General features: G+C 37.0%; 1 long non-coding RNA gene across 1 annotated transcript; it reads right to left on the bottom strand.

Moving 5' to 3' along the window:
• Positions 1 to 3,241: 3,241 nt before the first annotated feature.
• Positions 3,242 to 5,101, bottom strand: LOC132203502 (uncharacterized). Its single transcript, XR_009442443.1, has 4 exons — positions 4,925 to 5,101; positions 4,719 to 4,867; positions 3,611 to 3,768; positions 3,242 to 3,545 (listed from the first exon to the last, which is right to left on the bottom strand). It is a non-coding gene; the product is annotated as an uncharacterized LOC132203502 (long non-coding RNA).
• Between the last annotated feature and the right edge of the window lie 955 nt (positions 5,102 to 6,056).

The raw sequence follows: 6,056 nt of genomic DNA on the forward strand, positions 1-6,056 counted from the left end.
TTCTCTGGTGGGAGCTGGGAAAATTGAATTTACATACACATGCACGAGAAGTATTCTCTGCAGCAGTGTGTGTATTTTTATGAAGAGACGCGGCACCGTTACCATAGCACAGCAGCACAGAGGAGACACCCACGGCACACGACTGGCAATTTCCACGTACTGCACGCGAATATCTATATGCCTAGCATAAATACGAACCGCGAGCGCGTTTTCCGGCAGGCCGAAGAGCAATGAGAGAGAGCAGCCGTTTTTTATTGCACTCGCCGGGAAATGGAAAAATAACAGAGCCGGAAAAACGATTCACGAATTGATAGGAAAAACGCAGAAACGTTTCATAGAATCCCCTGCTATAGAAATTTGAATTTAAATTTTAAAAGTTTTTATGTTGCATGAAAATGATAGATATTGGAAATTAACCTGAATTAACTTATCAAATTCATTCAGGCAATTTTACATGCAAAACTAAACTCGCACATCCAAAATCACCACAGAACTGAAAGATTAATTTTTATTTATCTTTATACTGGAACCTTCCGCCTTACATGTCTTTGAATTTTAACTTGTAAAATATAATACAATCATAAAAATTAAGTAATTATATTACAAGATTGGTCACGGCTTTTTATTTTTTTTTTAGCTTCATTTCTCTTCCTACGCACAGAACGTAAAAAATGGTACAATCTACTCAAGAGTTTGATTTATATTCTCCTGCAAAAAAGAAACTTTATTGAATCTGATTGATTACTTTCTTCTTCTGCTCGTGCATATGTTGAGTCAAGCGCGATATTGACACAAAGTGTCTCGGCATCGTTTCCTCTGCACAGTTAGGGAATCTACCCTTCTCGTTGTAGAGCGGGCGCGGCTGTGGAAAACTCCCGAAGAGAAACTCTTGCATTAGACGCGGTTTTCAATTCGGGGTTTCCATTTATTATTCACGACTGCAGCACCAGAACATTTAGGCGAGTGATTTCTTTTTTTAAAGATCGGAAAGCCATTAAATATACTATCTTGAGAGATGCTCCCCTGCAAGCGGAGGAGGAATCCATTAGTCTGAACGCCTTCCGTCTTCGAAGATGCTGTTATTTGGAGCATCTTGACACTGAGTGGCAGCCGCGCAAATAAATTATCGCAGTAATTATTGTCGAGCGATCGTGATTTCGGAGCTTTTCCAATATTTGGCCAACACTCTAGAATTCAGAATGAGCTCCAGTTAATGAAATTTATACAAAATTGAGGCGTTGGAAAGCTTGATATAAAGATTTTGAATATTAAACGAGAAGGTCAAAATTAACATTAGAAAGTTTAGTCAGTCCTTTAACAAAGCATAAATTTTTGAAAAATTGAAATTACGACTCTAAATACGGAAATCTTATTTGCACAAACTCAGGTTACTTTAGTTCAATTAGAGTTCCTTCTGAATTTTAATTATTAAGTGTAATATTTTTTTATTAAATTCTTAGATAAATTTTTTTCTTTAAAAATTTTGAATCAATTAATATCAACTCAGTGACTTAAAGTTGGATAGCAAGTCAAATAAACGTGGTCCCATAAAAATAACATTTTTTTATTGCAGTAAAATAATTGGAATGAAAATTAAATGCTGTGCCCATTATTAATAGGTATTACCATAAATGTGTATCATGATTGAACGATATTTCTGTAAGAGTCATTAAAGACATTCCGAATAAAAAAGTTGTGCGGGATGATGCAAATGAAGTTGGCAACTATGAGCCAAACGAACCTTTTGAACAAACTCCCAAGCTCTCAAACTCTAGCATGAATTTGTAATATCATAGGCGGCAGTCATTGCTCGCCTCTGCTATATGCAAATAGATACAAATCCCTGCAGAGTAGACACTCGGCCTCTTTCTAATATCAAAAGTAAGTACAGTGGATAATTCCAGCCAAGTATAGTTATACAAGCGTCTGCTTTGATTAAAGCCGGCCCGGACGTGGATTGCATACGCCGTTGAATAATTCAAGAAGCATCTTCTATGATTTATTGCAATTTCCTATGTTTGCAAAAAGAAAGTTTGCCTCGTCGGTTGAAACCTGTTCAAACATTATTTCTATAGGTCATAGATTATTGTCACTGGATTTTTGCCCTTTCTCGGTTTATAAATAATACAAAACTATGTTGGTCCCGTGCCAGATTAAATTATAATTTCTGGGCTCGTACATCCGAATTGTTCAAAACTTATGCAGCCAAAGTTTGGATTTACTCTGCAGATTTCTCCTGAGATCAAATAATAATCCCAATATCCAACCCACGTGCATATTTGAAGCGCATTTGCCGAGAAGATTCCAAAGTTTGTCGGAAGACCAACAAAACAAAAAGCACGCTTCATTTGGACGTGAGTAAACACAAATATTTCCCTTGCAATGCAAATGCGGCCGCGTTCTTTCCAAAGCCAAATTGTTCTCTTTTCCACAGTCCAAACAAAGCTCTCGCGCGGTGTATAAAAATTTGCTTTCGCCGCAGCAGTTTAGAATAAATATTTATCCAGCTCCGGCCGCCGCTGACGAAATGATTAAATTGCAACTTTTCGAGTTGCGCGGCGCATTGTTAAGACCGACGCCGCTCATCTGGTATGCTCGGATGGTTTTCGGCGGGTGTGTGACGAATAAGAATTTGAGAGTGAGTGCAAGTCGAACACGCGGAGCCTTGGGAAATCGGTCGCGCTGCAGAGCAAATTTAATCCAGCGAACTGCTGAGCTCTCGAAAGTAAGCAATTGCATTTCTCTTGCTTGCAGTCTTTCTACGGAAATTGCACTTCCGAAGAGAGAAGTGAGCGACGAATGCAAGCAGACACGTGATCACAATCTATTATTTTTACCGACAAAAAAGATGAAAAAGTCTGCTCTGCTGCTTATCTAAAGATTATTTTATTTTTTTATCATAATAAAAATATACAATGAAAATGATTGAATTTATGATCGACGTATTTGGGCCGGTATAAATATCATTAAATATAATATGAAAAAAAACCTCTTGCTCTTAAATACTGTCTAAGTTGTTCATGAAAAATTTTAAATTTTCAATTGTTCCTTATATAAACTATTTTGTTGAATTTTTATAATTTTCGTTTCAAGTCAATGGAAAATACGTCTCGAATTTGATTGATGTAAATTCAAAAAAATTCACAAATTTTATAATAAAATATTAGTCATAACTCATAACCGGAATTTGAAAATTCTTAAAACGGAATGAAAATACACAAATCTTGGTATTCTTTGGGCGTCGAATATCATTTTTATTTCTTGGACACCGAATTGTGATTTTTAATTTTATTTATTTGCAGAAAAGTGGCAGAGCATAATTTCAAACGCAAACATTTGACAGGGTGCGCGTGTTGGATGCAAATTGCGCTGCGACAGGTTCCGGGACAAATCCGCGCTAATTCACGCGCGGGGCTGTGACCGGGCTAGAATAATATGCAAATTGCTCGGCAGCACCAGCGGCATGTTAATGGATCAACATCATCATCAGCCGCGGCGGCGGCAGCGCGGTCGCGGCCGGCACACACGATGAAATCTCTGGTGCGCTGTAAAGAATTAAAAATTTATATTGGAGGGACATACATAGCGAATGTGCTCGGTGAGTTATTACCGTGTTCACCGCACTTTCTGCCTGATACATCATGAATGAGCCATCGAAAATATTCCGCAGCGCCACTTTTTGAGGGGTTGACATAAATTGAGCTCGCGTTGATGGCCGCGCGCTCAATTTGCGGTTGAGTCGCGTGACCAAAATTGCAAATAGTAAAGCTGTGGAATAAAGGGAGATGTGATTGCATTTTCGTCTCTAAATAAGATAGTTTCTTCCATTCCAAACATCATGTTAAATGACGCTTTAACTTTTTAAATAAAAATCTTTTAACAAGATAAATTAGAATTTTTGGTGGAAAATCCTTCATTTTGTACCAATTAATTAAAAAGCAAATGGAAAATTATATTTGAAATAAGTTCAGTTACCAGGTAATATCATAAACAAATGATTGACGAAACTATAATAATTTAACATGAAATTTTTCTGATCTCTGCGGCTGTGGAAAATTATACTAAAAACTGATTTTGTTGTTAAAATATTGATATAAATACTAAGGTAACTTAAAAATATATCATTTCTTAAATTTCTGATTATTAAATCAATAATGAATGATATTCACGCTAGCAATTTGAATCAAAATCCAAGGGATAATAAAGAGAACTATTTGATCTAAAATGTATTAGTTTAGAAACAAAAAATACCTCATTAGTCTGCATTTTTCCTCAGACAAATTTGCAGCTAGAGGAAAATCTAAAAATAATAAATGAAATTTAAAAAGAAATGCAGATATCATCGATTTATGTTTTTTTTTTAAAATCCATGAAGAATTAAAAAAAAAATCATAGGCCAACCAACTGTATCTTGTCCTGGCCTTAAAAGTACCCTTGGAAAAACCTCTCAGCTTCTAACAATTATACTTCCATATACGCCAAATTTCAAGTGTGGCAAGAGTGTAAATTAGGTTCCAAATTAATATCATTTTTCAGAGGGGAGCCTTCAAAATTAATTCAAAACGGACCTCTCGGAGAGAAAAATAAACACCACACCTTCTGTACAATCGTGAAATGCACACTGGTGGGTGAATGAGCGCCCGGCCAGTTTCGTCGAAATAATTATGAAACAAGGGTCTCATTTGGCTGGCGCTCTTGTCCACTTGGTGCGTACGTACCTGCAATTCGTACGACGCGGTCGGGCAAACATGCAAATAGGCTCATTGTTGACTCAAGAGTCGGCGGCGCCGTGTAACGAAATTCCTGCTGCTGCTGCTGCTGCTGCTGCTGAGAGAGAGCGAGCGAGCAGTTTCAATGACTCCTTTTCCTGCGAATAATAAAATATAGTAGAATGCAAACCTGCGATGAGGGGTTGAGTAATTACTCAGACTCAACAATAGCAAGCCGCGGAGTATAATTATGAATTCCTGCCGGTTCCAGAGTCGCGGATGAAAAATTGCTCGGGAGAGTGAGTGCCTGGCTCGTATTGTTTTAACTTTTTAATTAGAGCACGTTGCTCACAATCGGTTGGGCTGGATTGATGATGGCCCTCGTCTCTCCTTTTCACTGCCTGTTTTCAAAAAAATCCTACTCCTCAATTGTGATTAATTGCAAAAAACGCAGACTGTTGCAAAATTGTTTAATAACAACGATGTTTGGAAAATTTGATACACTATACAAGCAAAGTTTATTGTTTATTATTTATTCATTTTGGTCGATACCAAGTTTGTGATATTTGGCATGATTATTTTCAAATATTGTTTTATTAAACTGTAAATTATTTTCATTGTAATACCTCAGGCTTGCTAGCACTCGATATGAAGCAAAATTTAACTATTCAAAATTTAATAATAAATCAATATTTACCTTTCAAAAATTTAAAATTTATCGTTTTTCAAATACGTAAAAAGTTTTGCAACAAATGTAAAACAACAACATAATAATGAAATTATTCAATTTCGCAGAGCCCATGCCAAGAAATATTGAATTTATTAGGTCTGTTTGCAAATGTATAATTGATGTTAAAATACATTGAATGATGGAAAGGAAAGGACATTCTTGCTAGTTGTTAAGTGCAAATGCAATTAGTTTTATGGCGTAATATTTGAAAGAAACTGTCCTCTTTTGACCACATTTTAATTGGTGTCTTTTTCTGCGGAATTCTTTCTTCCCCCTCAGTGGAAACGAAGTTAATTCCAACTAACCCCTTCGCCTCTCTCTCACCACGCCATGAATTTTGAATGAGGCGTTGCAGCAGAGGACGGTGAATAATCAAATGAGAGAGTGTTGGTCGGCCTTAAAACTCGACGAGCTCGGGGAGTGTGCGGTGAGTTCTTCGCAGCAAAGAAAGACCCCGTTTTAATTGGGCTGTTGATGAGTGGCTGGAATGTCAATGAATGAGTGAATGGCGCCGGGGAAAAATAAATAACAGCAAGCCAAGCGGAGAGTGGACCCGACGGAGCGAGCGGCTTATTTTCTCAGTCAAAAATTAATTAAAACTTTCACCCTTGAGATTT

Source organism: Neocloeon triangulifer, unplaced genomic scaffold (assembly GCF_031216515.1).
Source record: "Neocloeon triangulifer isolate White Clay Creek 2 clone unplaced genomic scaffold, ASM3121651v1 ptg000017l, whole genome shotgun sequence".
Taxonomy (NCBI): domain Eukaryota; kingdom Metazoa; phylum Arthropoda; class Insecta; order Ephemeroptera; family Baetidae; genus Neocloeon; species Neocloeon triangulifer.